Source organism: Helianthus annuus, chromosome 4, assembly GCF_002127325.2.
Source record: "Helianthus annuus cultivar XRQ/B chromosome 4, HanXRQr2.0-SUNRISE, whole genome shotgun sequence".
Lineage (NCBI taxonomy): Eukaryota > Viridiplantae > Streptophyta > Magnoliopsida > Asterales > Asteraceae > Helianthus > Helianthus annuus.
Genome location: NC_035436.2, coordinates 118190246 through 118204015, shown reverse-complemented (window position 1 = coordinate 118204015; position 13770 = coordinate 118190246). Strand labels below are relative to the sequence as shown.

The window sequence follows — 13770 nt, the reverse complement described above, 5'->3', positions numbered from 1 at the left end:
CTATAATGGCTAAAGAATAGTGGTTTAAGAATGGTTAGGGCCAACCGAGTTATGTTTAAAGTCACAAAATGTATGTTTCTTTGTTCTTGCATGATGATCTTGATGAAATATGTGATTTTCGGTTCAAAAATGTATGATTATGTTAAGATGAAAACCCTAGAAAACTATGAACTTGTGATGAACTTGTTGAATGATAGTTGAAGATGTGAAAACCCTTATGATTTGATCCATTTTTTACTAATAGACAGATTAGGAAAACTTGTTTCTTAAACCTCATTGGTTGTTTCCTAATCTGGGCCTGATTACATAGTACAAATTGGACTGATGGATCTGTATCTGCACGTGTATATGAAAAGGGCAGCATTACGACTCGCAACCACAGCGTGATGACTCGAAACCACACGGTTGCGACTCGTAACCATAGCATGACAACCCGAAACTGCAACGGTTGCGACTCGAGATCACACGGTTGCGACTCGAGACCAAAGCGTGACAACTCGAGACCACGACGGTTGCGACTCGCAACAACAGCGTGATAACTCGAGACCTCCTGGTTGCGACTCGCAACCACAGCATGACAAGCCGAGACCTCCTGGTTGCGACTCGAGACCACCTGGTTGCGACTGGGCTGTCCACTTTGGTTATTGGGCCATAATGTGTAATATGGGCTACCTGTTAACTGGACTATGTGTTCTGTTTGAATGTGTGAATGTTAGGGCCGGCCCAATAACCCCATGACTGTTTACTTGTATGCATGTTACGTGCCAGTTATGTGTATAGATTATACGTGAATGCTTGTACACCAAACCTGACCTATACCGGTAACCATGTTAGGACGTGGTGACCAACGTGTTTGACAAGTGACCTAATCTGCCGAGCAACCCAAGGTGAGTTCACACCCTAAAAGCATGCGTCCCGCGGAGGGACACGGACCAACTACCAAACTTTGGGAAAAACACTTTTGACCCATTACTCCGGGGGAAAACAGAATGGGTAATTACTATCTCCGGGGGAGATACGTTTGGATATTATTTATAAATCACAACTAGCCAGGCTAAACGAAACTCTATCACTTTAAGTCCCTGCTTACAGTACCGATTAATCGCCAGGGGCGAACGGGTTATTAGTTGATAGCGCTATTAGGTTTGACAACCTCACACCGTGACCGGGGGGATCGGGCGTGAACTAGTAGACCTTGCAACATGGTCAATGACGATAGACATTGACTCGGGGCACGAAAGCACAACAACTTTCCGTCAACAGTTTCGGTATCTACAGTTTAGTGAGCTTACAGATGGGGTAGCTCCCCACAACGTGATTATAAATGCTTTATCTAAACAACTTAAGTTTTTGGTAAACTAAAACTGGACAACTAGTGAACTCACTCAGCATTATTGTTGACCCCTTACTGCATGCTTTGCAGGTAACCAGTGACTCAGGAGCTGCTGCTTGGGGACGTGTAGTGTTTGTCAAAACCCGTGTGTTGGGTTTAATTATCTTGAACTATGAACTATCTTTAAAACTACTTTGGTTTATGCTTCCGCTGTTTTGTTAAACTAATCATCGAACTTAAACTGCAATGTTGCTAACTACTTTGGATAGTAAATGTTTCTAATATTAAATCAATGCTCAGTATGATTAGTGGCTGGATCCTGGTCAGTCACGCCTCCAAGCGGGTGCTATCCGCAGGTGGATTTTGGGGGTGTGACAATGATGTAATAAAATACATATTTAAAATCCAAAAAGAAATTCCATTAAACCATTAAACTATTACAAAGATGCCCTAAAGGGGTCTTGAAATGAACATACTGCCCACGCAGGGGCTACAAAAATTGAAATAAGTCAACGCAGGGACTAAATACAGAAAATAAAATGTCCTCGCAGGGACTTGATTGAAAATACAATACAAAATAAAGTAAACAACTTCTATTTCTTTTTCCCTTTTATGAGGCTCGCAAGGCCCTTGAGAAAGCTGTTGTGCTTCTTATTGGTTTCATCCGCTTTTCGCTCAACCCTGTCCAACCTCTAATTTCTTGAGTTTGCTCCTGTTGGGGAGGAGGAGGTTGCTGATAAGGTGGGTATTGATACCCTTGCACTGGATATCCAGTTGGGTAAACTGGAGGATTAGATGAAGGGTAAAGTGCACTATACTGTGCGGCCGTAAGATATGGATCTTGGGCTCCATAACCCGTAGGAGTTGGATATTCAAAAGGGTTATACCCAGATGAACCTGGGTAAGTCGGTATTGGGTTTTCAAAACCCACTGGCGGTGGCGGTGGTACGACAGATACTGGCGGGGGATTATCTTCCGGCACCGAATGCGAGGGTCCACCCAATTGCGGGTCCTCGGGAATAGGAGGGTATGAGCTTGAAGCTTGAGGGGAACTGAACCGTGGTCCCCCTCACACAGACATTCGTGCATTCCTCTTTCGCCTCTGCGGCTCGGGAGGTGGTTGTGGTGGTTCCTTAATAGGTAGAGGTGGTGGAGTAACCGCTTGAAGATACGGCTTATCCAAAGGAGGTTGAGAAGGAGAGATATGATATGAAGGGGTGAATGCCCATTCATGTTGGTTCCACCTTTCGACAAACGATTCGGGCCCTTGGTACGACGATCCTTGGTATGGAGAACCGCTAGAGATGCTGATAGGGTGACCCGGTGTCCCGGTTTGCAGTTCTAGATCAGGATCGTCATCCGTCTCCATTTCTTGAGAGAAGTAATCCTCGGGTCCTAGTGGGTTGAAACCTAGAAGATCGTTGACATAGACGTTAGGGTTGAACTGAGCAGGGGAATAAGTGGAATCAGAGTGATGGAAAGAATGGGAGTGTAAAGAATGGTAAGATTGGTGCGAATGGTGAGAATGGTGTAAATCATGTGAGTGATGGGAATGTTGGGGCTCGTCTGGAATAGGCAGCCCGAATGATGGATGAAACGAAGGTGATGAACTCAACGAGATCGAGTGTCTTGTGGGTTCAAACGAATGACCCCAATGGTCATGCGAATTCGAGCTAGAAAATGACGCAGAAGGAGTGCGCCTATGAGAAGGTCCTTCATGTCCTGATGGTCCTCCTCTCATTGGATCCTTTCCCTTGCCTCGTACACGTGGCGGAATTATCGATGATTAAACCTGTCAAAACAAGTAAATAAAACATAAACAACAAAAGGAAAGTTAAGAATAAATCCTAGGTCATTTGCCTAGACTCGGAAGTCTAAGGAATGTTCTTATTGTGTCATTGAGATTAAACACTAAAGGCTTGTGTTTAATTCACTCAATGTCGGCTTTAATACCAACCTGTCACACTCCAATATTTCCACATATTACCGGTGGGCCCGGCGGGGAGTATTGTGACGTAGTTGATATCATCATTGTCAATACACACAATATAATAGCACAACGGAAGGCTTAGTCAATAAACTATTACAAACCATAGTGTCTGAGTGTTCGAATGAAAGAATATACAGACTTGGTTGTAATAAGATCCATAGGCGGATCATAAAATAAAATACAAGAAACTGAAATAACAGACTCCAGGTATCTAGGGATTTGCAAGATCATCTTATATGACACCTAGTAGCTCCAGCCTATTTACGTGAGGTACCTGTCAATCAGTCTTTAGAAAATACGTCAGTTTACACTGGTAAATACAATTAACTGGCACATTTGAAAACATTTATGAAAATTGATTTAAGTGCACAAGGCACAAATCATTTATAACTTGGGACAAATATTTAAAGATAATCTTGTATACAGATTTACATGTTTGTCTTACAATTGGGGCCGGTTTGGAAGCCAGTCATGATTAACCGGCTCACCACTTATAGAACCCACAAAGGAGTTATCCCCAACATGTGGGTTGATATTTTAGCACTTGCATCTGTCAGGTGTATGCCTACACCCCGTGCATAGGTCGTGGCCATTTTCAAATGAAATGAGCCGAGGATATCCAGGACACTGTCGTATTAATCCCCAATGTTTATGTTATCAAACAAGACAGATTAAAATGGGTTATGTAAACTTATTAATCACAATCCGATTAAATAATTCCATACCCGACCAAGTGGTATTATTATAATACTATATCCCAAGCTCGTATAAGGGAAAATAGGTTAAAAGTATTTACCTGAGCTAAATGTGAGAAGTAACTCAGCTGTATATTCCTAAAGCTTTATGATAATACCTTCTACTGTAGCTACTCAATCTGTATGAAAGGTTTAATAACCTATTAGGATGCTAACGGGTCTTTAGTTAAGTCAAAGACTTAGACCGGCTGGCTAGAAAGAAATTTTATGGTTCTAAACGCTAGATTAAGCGGAGACCGGAATAGAATGTGGTTTAGACCCGACAAGTTTGGATACTTGTATAATATGGGTAAACTAAACACATTCTGGAATTTGAGGATTTAATGATAAGGTCAAACCCGTTTCGGCTATTTTACGCAAACTAGTCACATAAATCGATCCGAACGCATAATTGCGTAACGGGTAACCAAATGAATTATATACAGGTCTCAAATGTTATTATGCTTAGAATATGTTAATACATTAGTAAGATGTCAACACTTATGCCCAAGAAGTATTTAAAACCAATTTTAGTCCCGTAAGGGCATTTTGGTCATTTTAATATTTATAAAAGAGATTTTACAACAAACTGAGGTTCTGGTCTTTGGTAATCAGTAAAAATATTTATTTTTTCACATTACTTCAGTAAGATATTATACATATGTGAGGTTTAGGGGTGAGCATAAATAGGTCCGACTCGATTAGAACCGAGAACCGAACCGAAAAGTACCCGAAACCGACCCTAATATAGGATATAGGGTATTTGTTCGGTTCCTGTAAATCAAGTATGTCGGTTATCGGGTCGGGTCGGGTCGGGTAGGGAACCACAAAGAACCGAAGCCAAACCTGTTGGAACCGAGATAAATATATTGTTTCTGTACAAAACTAATCTGGGCCAAAGCCCATCATAATAAGTTAACCTAATTCCTAATATATCAATCAGTAAGTAAGATATATAAGAACTAACGAAGAAAGTGAATGCTCTATCACCCCAACTGTAATCCTCACCAACCAGTGTTCTCAAACCACTAGCCATGGCAACTGTGAAGAGGTAGTATGTCAAATCTGTACAATTAGAAACATGAAGGAACTTTGAAGATGAACTTTAGCCATGGCAACTGTGAAGAGGTAGTATGTCAACTGTGAAGATGGATCGACACATTTTCAAGATGATTCATGTATTTTCCTCTGCCTTCTCTAGATGATTAATAACATGAAAGAAATTTAAATTGGAATGGAGGTCGGGTCGGTGTTTATATCCTGGACCGACATACCCGAATGTGTACATACCCGGAACCGACCCTGTATTTTCGGGTAGTAATTCGGTTCCCTCATTTATGTATTTCCGGTTCTCGGGTCGGGTCGGGTTCTGATAGGGTCGGGTCGGGTATGGACTTTTGCTCACCCTAGTGAGGTTTACCATTTATGGCCAAACTATGCCCGAAAGGGCATTTTGGTCATTTCACATATGCTTTTAAGGACATTTTTGGAAGTCTGAGTTCATGACTTATACTTACTGTAATGATATTGAAATTTGTTTAATAAGTCAGTAGGTAACAAGTCTTAGGTGTTAGATATGGTTTTAAACCATATTATGCACCTAATTAATGTAAAACTCGCTAATTGACGATAATTAAGATGTTTATGTAAATCTGAGATTTTGATTAGTTTTAAATGCTCAAAATAATTTATTTAATGTATGAAATCAGTAGGAAAAGGTTTGGCATTCAAATCATTTGTTAATCTCATTTTATGCATGAAAAGGGTATTATCGTCATTTACCGAATTACACAAGAACTCTATGATATGAGCAGATTATAATCTGACAAAAAATCCTAAAAATCCTTAAAAATAGTATCTTAACAGTAGGTAATGAATTTTGGTTCAAAATACAAGTTTAAACATGTCTTATGCAAGATATCGCAATTTAATTAATAAAAAGCTTCAATTTATGATATCGAGCATAACTTCAGTTTGAGACCAAGAACTGATGTCAAATTTTCGGGACAAGCTTATATATTAGTAACAAAGGTTTTTATCCTCTCACATTTCTAAAAATCTCATTTATATGTCAAAAGGGAAATTATGGCATTTATAAGCATATTAACAAACGAGAGCATAACCAGCTGGGGTAGCCCAGTTGGCCACCGACACCCACCTCTTACCAAGAGGTACCGGGTTCGAACCTTGGGGCGAACAAAGTACCCTCAAAGGGTTGGCTCGGCAAGGGTATTTACTGCCAGGCTCAGGCTTGTCGGGTGGCGGCCTGGGAGGGGTTATCCCCTCCGCGGTCAGGGGTACCGTGCATTACCCTTTTTTTTAACAAACGAGAGCATATAATTCAAACTACTAAGGACCAAGTAATATAACTCCAGGGGGTTATACTACTATATAATGTGGTCCTAATGGAAACTTAAAACATGGGAGAATTAAGCTTAAACGGGACAGAGCTAAAAGTCAAGCTTTTGCGACTTTCGGTTATGAACCGACCATAGACTAATAATTGTTGGGTTAGACATGTTTAAACATGTTCTAATACTAATTACCAAGTCATTAGAATGCTAAAATATAATTAATAACCTCTGTTTTATTAGTTTAAATCGTTATTTTAAATTCTGTCCAGTTTGACTTTTTGAGTAACTAGTTTGACCCGACAATTAACTAGTCAAACGAAATAATTTGGAGGTGCCCTTTTAAGGGTTAATCACCTCTTAATATGGTCCCATAACCACTTTTATTTCGGTCAGTGGCTGGACCGTTTGTGATTAAACCGAAAGTCAAATTCTATTTATGATATCTTTGACTTTTCGGTTTTTAAGCTAATAAAATGAACTAAGCAAGGACTAAGACACTTACATAAGGTCCTAGCTATCTTTTCTACACTTCTTGATCCTCTTCTAATGCTGGCTATTTCCAAAAGTGAGTATTTGAGTTGTTGCAACCAAATGAGCACTTGAACAATAAACTTAGAAGCCTTTATATAACAATTTGCCATGCATTAGGATGTTTGCAGCTCTTTTGGAGGCATCTAGGATCACCCCAGGTGTCCTAGTAGTATTACAAGACCGATAAATAGCCCATGGTATCACTTAGAATGAGTTAAAGTCGGTTTGGAGCTGAAACCTGCGGTTGGCAGGTTTTTTCTACACTGGGCACTTTTACACGGGCCGCATACGACTCAGAAAGAGTCTACGCGGGCCGCGACGACCTTCTGATCAGGTGAAATATGTTTTAAACTTGGCAGATTCAGTCCCTGATCATTATAAACCTTATACAACTTCATTTTTGGCATAAAAGGCCCTAGTAGTTAGTTTGTAAAGGTTTAAGGGAGTATAACCAAACTCATTATAAACTTGGCAGATTCAGTCCCTGATCATTATAAACCTTATACAACTTCATTTTTGGCATAAAAGGCCCTAGTAGTTAGTTTGTAAAGGTTTAAGGGAGTATAACCAAACTCTGTTAGGCCCGGTTTCGTTAAATATCACCACAAACACAAGTTTCATCACGTTGACACTTTTTACCCAAAGTCTTGAAAATTTGTATAACGATCTCGAAACCATGTGAAATTTATACCACTTATTCTTGAGAGTATATTTGAATATTTCGAAGCCTCAGGTTCGTTAAAAGGTCATTCAGAGGTAAGAATTAACATGTTGACACGTTTAACCCCTGTAGTTTATAATCTGCCGATTATTTTTATAAACAGCTTCTTATATTCAATTAATCCCTCGTTTAAGAATATATTCTTCGTGTGTGATCATTCAGAGGCACAAGTATGGCATGTTGACACTTTTAGTCCCTTCGCATACATATTTTCATCGTTTGTTAACTTTAGTCCTTCAAACTGAAACTTTCACATATTTAGAGTTTAGGACACGTGTCTTTGTATAATTGGACACGTTTTTACATGGTGTTACAGTGAGGAACACCTCTTCTTTGGCATTGTTATTGTTATTGTCTCAGTATATTAGGACAATGGTGCCATATATATATACAAAAACAAAACTAGTATTTTATTTGTTTACACAAAAAATAATAATATCAAAAGAAAGTAATTTAAAATCAGCTCAAAAATTCAAATTCACCATCTTCCATTTTGTCGTAAGCTGTATCTTCTGTAGGTAAAAGGGAGTCATAGAAAAGTATCGCAAGATGACGTCTCTTTCGTGAAGTCTTTATCTCAGTGTCTTCGCCATCATAAAGTGGTTTTTTGTTGATCAGCCTGTCTTGGAATATGCAAACCCAAACCCCACAGTCGCTTAATAATCCTAACTGCTGAGGCACTTTGTCTTCATAAATTGTGCAGAACGGAAAATTTAACGGTAACGGCCTGTTGGAATAGTAACCACAAATACGTAGCCAGTGGTCAAAAACAAAATTTATATGACAAACCAATTTCGTTCGTCATTTATCCATCTTTTCATTCCTAAATGGCTACAAAACAAAATATTTTAAAACTTACAAACATTTAAAATCTACAAACACATATTTTCGAGAATAAATACATAAATAGGTGTAATACCTGTCGCAAATAGTGATTATCTCGTTAACCAGGTTGAATACGCCAAAAAACCAGTGCAGTGATGGTATAAATAAAGGTACGTACACCTATATATACAAGGTACTTTGTTAGTTATTTAACCATTTTAATACGAAAATATGTAACTAATAATCAAAGACAATGATTCGTAGTATCTCGTCAACAGAAGTTATTGGTGGAAAAGGTTCCACTTCCCCCGTAAAGTAACCTTTGTATGTCGTGTCCATTTACACTTGAAAAATCATCTGCAAATATGGGGTAAAATGTACCAACGGTCGGTTGCAACTCTCGAATTATACATGTGGATCATCCACCCATAAATATGTTGTCAAACATATTTAAGTTAGTTAATTATATATATTTTTGACGGATATTTATATATAAATATATACTAAATATATATTTATATTTCTTACATCATTGCTTAATCAACCACTACCATCGGTGCTGAGCAATGTCGCCCAAAAGTTAGGACCAACACTTCCACCTGCCGTTAGGCCAAGACTTCTAATACCACTAGTTGGAGCCCAATTCTTGATATGTTCGATTTATTGATCCTCGTCATTTTTTTTGGTTTTTTTTGCTTCTGCCTCATCTGTCACACCCCGATATCATCATTGTCAATACACACAATATAATAGCACAACAGAAGGCTTGGTGAATAAACTATTACAAACCATAATGTCTGAGTGTCCGAATGAAAGAATATACAGACTTGGTTGTAATAAGATCCACAGGCGGATCATAAATAAAATACAAGAAAACAAGAATAACAGACTCCAGGTATCTAGGGATTTGCAAGATCCTCTTATTTGACACCTAGTAGCTCCAGCCTATTTACGAGAGGTACCTGTCAATCAGTCTTTAAAAGATACGTCAGTTTACACTGGTAAATACAATTAACTGACACATCTGAAAACATTTATGAAAATTGATTTAAGTACACAAGGCACAAATCATTTATAACTTGGGACAATTATTTAAAGATAATCTTGCATACAGATTTACATATTTGTCATACAATTGGGGCCGGTTTGGAAGCCGGTCATTACAGAACCCAGAAAGGAGTTATCCCCAACATGTGGGTTTATATTTTAGCATTTGCAACTATCAGGTGTATACGTACACCCCGTGCATAGGTCGTGGCCATTTTCAAATGAAATGAGCCGAGGATATTCAGGACACGGTCGTATTAACCCCCAATGTTCATGTTATCAAACAAGACAGATTAAAACGGGTTATGTAAATTTATTAATCACAATCCGATTAAATGATTTCATACCCGACCAAGTGGTATTATTATAATACCATATCCCAAGCCCGTATAAGGGAAAATAAGTTAAAGGTATTTACCTGAGCTAAAAGTGAGAAGTAACTCAGCCGTATATCCTAAAGCTTTATGATGATACCGTCTATTGGATGCTACTTAATCTGTATAGAAGGTTTAATATCCTATTAGGATGCTAACGGGTCTTTAGTTAAGTCAAAGACTTAGACCGGCTAGCTAGAAAGAAACTCTACGGTTCTAAACGCTAGATTAAGCGGAGATCGGAATAGAATGTGGTTTAGACCCGATAAGTTTGGATACTTGTATAATATGGGTAAACTAAACACATTCTGGAATTTGAGGATTTAATGATAAGGTTAAACCCGTTTCGCCTATTTTACGTAAACTAGTCACATAAACCGATCCGAACGCATAAGTGCATAACGGGTAACCAAATGAATTATATACAGGTCTTAATTGTTATTATGCTTAAAATATGTTAATACAGCAGTAGGATGTTAACATATATGCCCAAAAAGTATTTAAAACCAATTTAAATCCCGTAAGGGCAATTTGGTCATTTTAATGATCATAAAAGAGATTTTATAATAAACTGAGGTTCTGGTCTTTGGTAATCAGTAAACATATTTATTTTATGACATTACATCAGTAAGATATTACATATATGTGAGGTTTATCATTTATGGCCAAACTATGCCCCGAAAGGCATTTTGGTCATTTCACATATGCTTTTAAGGACATTTTTGGAAGTCTGAGTTCATGACTTATACGTACTGTAATAATATTGAAATTTGTTTAAAATTTCAGTAGGTAAATAGTCTTAGGTGTTAAATATGGTTTTAAACCATACTATGTACCTAATTAGTGTAAAACTCGTTAATTGACGATAATTAAGATGTTTATGTAAATCTGAGATTTTGATCAGTTTTAAATGCTCAAAATAATTTATTTAATGTATGAAATCAGTAGGAAAAGGTTTGCTATTCAAATCATTTGTAAATCTCATTTTATGCACAAAAAGGGTATTACAGTCATTTACTGAATTATACAAGAACTCTATGATATAATCAGATTATAATTTGACCAAAAATCCTAAAAATCCTTAAAAATAATATCTTGACAGTAGGTAATGAGTTTTGAGACAAAATCCAAGTTTAAACATGCCTTATGCAAGATATCGCAATTTAATTAATAAAAAGCTTCTAATTACGATATCGAGCATAACTTCTGTTTGAGACCAAGAACTGATGTCAAATTTTTGGGACGAGTTTATATATCAGTACCAAAGGTTTGTCCTCTCACATTTCTAAAAATCTCAATTATATGTCAAAAGGGCATTTACAGCATTTATAAGCATATTAACAAACAAGAGCATATAATTCAAACTACTAAGGACCAAGCAATATAACTCCAGAGGGTTATACTACTATATAATATGGTCCTAATGGAAGCTTAAAACATGGAAGAATTAAGCTTAAATGGGTCAGAACTGAAAGTCAAAGAAAAAGTCAAGCTTTTGCGACTTTCGGTTATAAACTGACCTTAGACTGATAATTGTCAAGTTAGACCTGATTAAACAGGTTCTAATACTAATTACCAAGTCATTAGATTATAAAAATATAATTTATAACTTATGTTTTATTAGTTTAAATCATTTTTAAAATTTCTGTCCAGTTTGACTTTTTGACTATCTAGTTTGACCCGACAATTAACTAGTCAAACGAACTAATTGGGAGGTGCCCTTTTAAGGGTTAATCACCTACATTAACTGATGTGTGCGAAGTGTAATATAATTTTAGATATATATATTTAAGCCCTTTTTACACTTTTAGCCAAGTTTTAAATTTATAAAACACGATATTTACTAACACTAAACACACATATGGGCAAGTGCACCCATCGTGGACGTAGTATAGTGTTGGTAAGATACCGAGGTCGTCCAAGGACACAAGAGCTTTTAGTACCGGTTTATCCTCAACGTCTAATCAAATCAAAAAGTTAGAAAAGGTTTTTAAACTAAGAAAATAAAAACTAACTAAATGCTAAAAAATAAAATAAAATAAAAACAGATAGACAAGATGAATCACTTGGATCCGACTCGTGTATAAGTATAACCTTTGATTATTTTCGCACTTTGGCACTTGTCTAAGAGATTATCTTAGTTATTGTAGTAGGCCCCTCTTTTGAAGGTGACGTTACCCTCAACCCAGTAGTTTGAGTCAGCAAGGATACAATCCTAAAGGGTCGGATTATTGAAAGATAATGAATTAAGTTATTAATGCAAATTATGGTAGGCCCCGCTTTAGGATACAATCCTAAAGGGTCGGAGTTCTTTTCCTGCAGAGGCGGGGGTATAATTTCCTCTGTTGCCGGTGGCGTCTCTGCAGGCCCCACGGTTCGGTTTCGTAACGTGATTAGATGAACTTGCGCTTTTGGGTTTGTTTCGGTATTGCTTGGTAATGCACCTTGTGGTCTCTCGGAAAAATTTTGACCGAGTTGATTTAATTGTTTTTCTATGTTTTGAATACTAGCTTGTTGATTTCTAAAATTTGACTCTAATTGTAGAAACCTTTCCGAGTGTTTCTTTTCAGTGTCGGAGATGAGGCGAGATACAGTATCTTCAAGCCTTTCCCGTCCACCTTGTTGAGTGAAATTTTGTGACTCGTTTCTTGGTTGTTGAAAGTTTGTTCATTGGGTTTGTTGGTTACTACTATTGCCGGGCTCTCTCCAACCAAGGTTTGGGTGGCTTCGCCATCCTTGGTTGTAGGTGCCCGTTGGAGGACCCGACGGCCTAGGTCTATTATCAATGTAGCTTACCGACTCTTGTTGATCTTCCGTTTCTTTCATACAACTCCAATTTTCATGTGGCCCACCACACCCTTCACAAGGCATAACCGAGACTGTTTTTGTCATTTCTAATTTTTTTATTTTTGAAGAAAGGGCCTCGATTTGGGCTTGCAAAGAAGTGCTTTCATCAACCTTATGGGCGCCCGGGGCAATAGATTTATTGCCTCGGGGAGTGTGCCACTGAAAATTGGTTTGAGCAATTTCCTCAATTTGGTTATATATTTCATGCGGGCGGCGATTACCTAAAAGTCCCCCGGAGCTAGAGTCAAGTGTCTGCCTTGTGTGTGGCAACAATCCATTATAGAAAGTGGATACTTGTTGCCATATCGCAAGGCCATGATGTGGACACTTGCGTAATAGTTCCTTGAACCTTTTCCAAGTTTCATATAAGGATTCCCCGTCCTCTTGTGAATATGTATTAATTTCAGTCATTAATTTAGCCGTTTTAGCGGGAGGGAAATACTTATATAGAAATTTTTGGGCTAGTTCATCCCAGGTGTTTACCGATCAAGCTGGGAGGACGTTGAGCCAAGCTTTCGCTCGGTCTTTTACTGAAAAAGGAAACATTCGGAGGCGGATGGTGTCATTTGATGCTCCATTGATCTGAAAGGTATCACATATTTCTAAGAAATTAGTAATATGTAGATGGGGATCCTCGTCCGCAAGCCCATGGAAGGTTGCGGAGTTTTGGAGCATTTGTATCAAATGCGGCCGATGTTCGAAGTTATTGGCTTCAACATTCGGTGCATTGATAGCAACGCCTAGGTTACCTACGGTGGGTCGTAGATAATCCATGAGGGTACGTTGGTCCGCCATGGGTGGATTCCCCGAAACTTTCCCTTGGTTTTTAGCTTTTAGTCTTTTTCTGAGAAAGCGTTCGGGTTCTTCTAGAGGTTCTTTTATATCCTTATTAGAACTGGAGCTCATACACTACGTAGGATGACGTCTGGTTCCAAGTCCTGCAATAAAAACAGAAAAGAATGATGGTCAGAAGATTCACCACGGCCCCGTGCTCAACGAACACGGCTCGTGGTC

At 38.2% G+C, this 13770-nt stretch overlaps 1 non-coding gene across 1 annotated transcript; it reads left to right on the top strand.

The window, feature by feature from the left end:
- The first annotated feature begins 13066 nt into the window (after positions 1-13066).
- On the top strand, positions 13067-13173 carry LOC118491823. Its single transcript, XR_004892268.1, has one exon. It is a non-coding gene; the product is annotated as a small nucleolar RNA R71 (small nucleolar RNA).
- Positions 13174-13770: the final 597 nt, after the last annotated feature.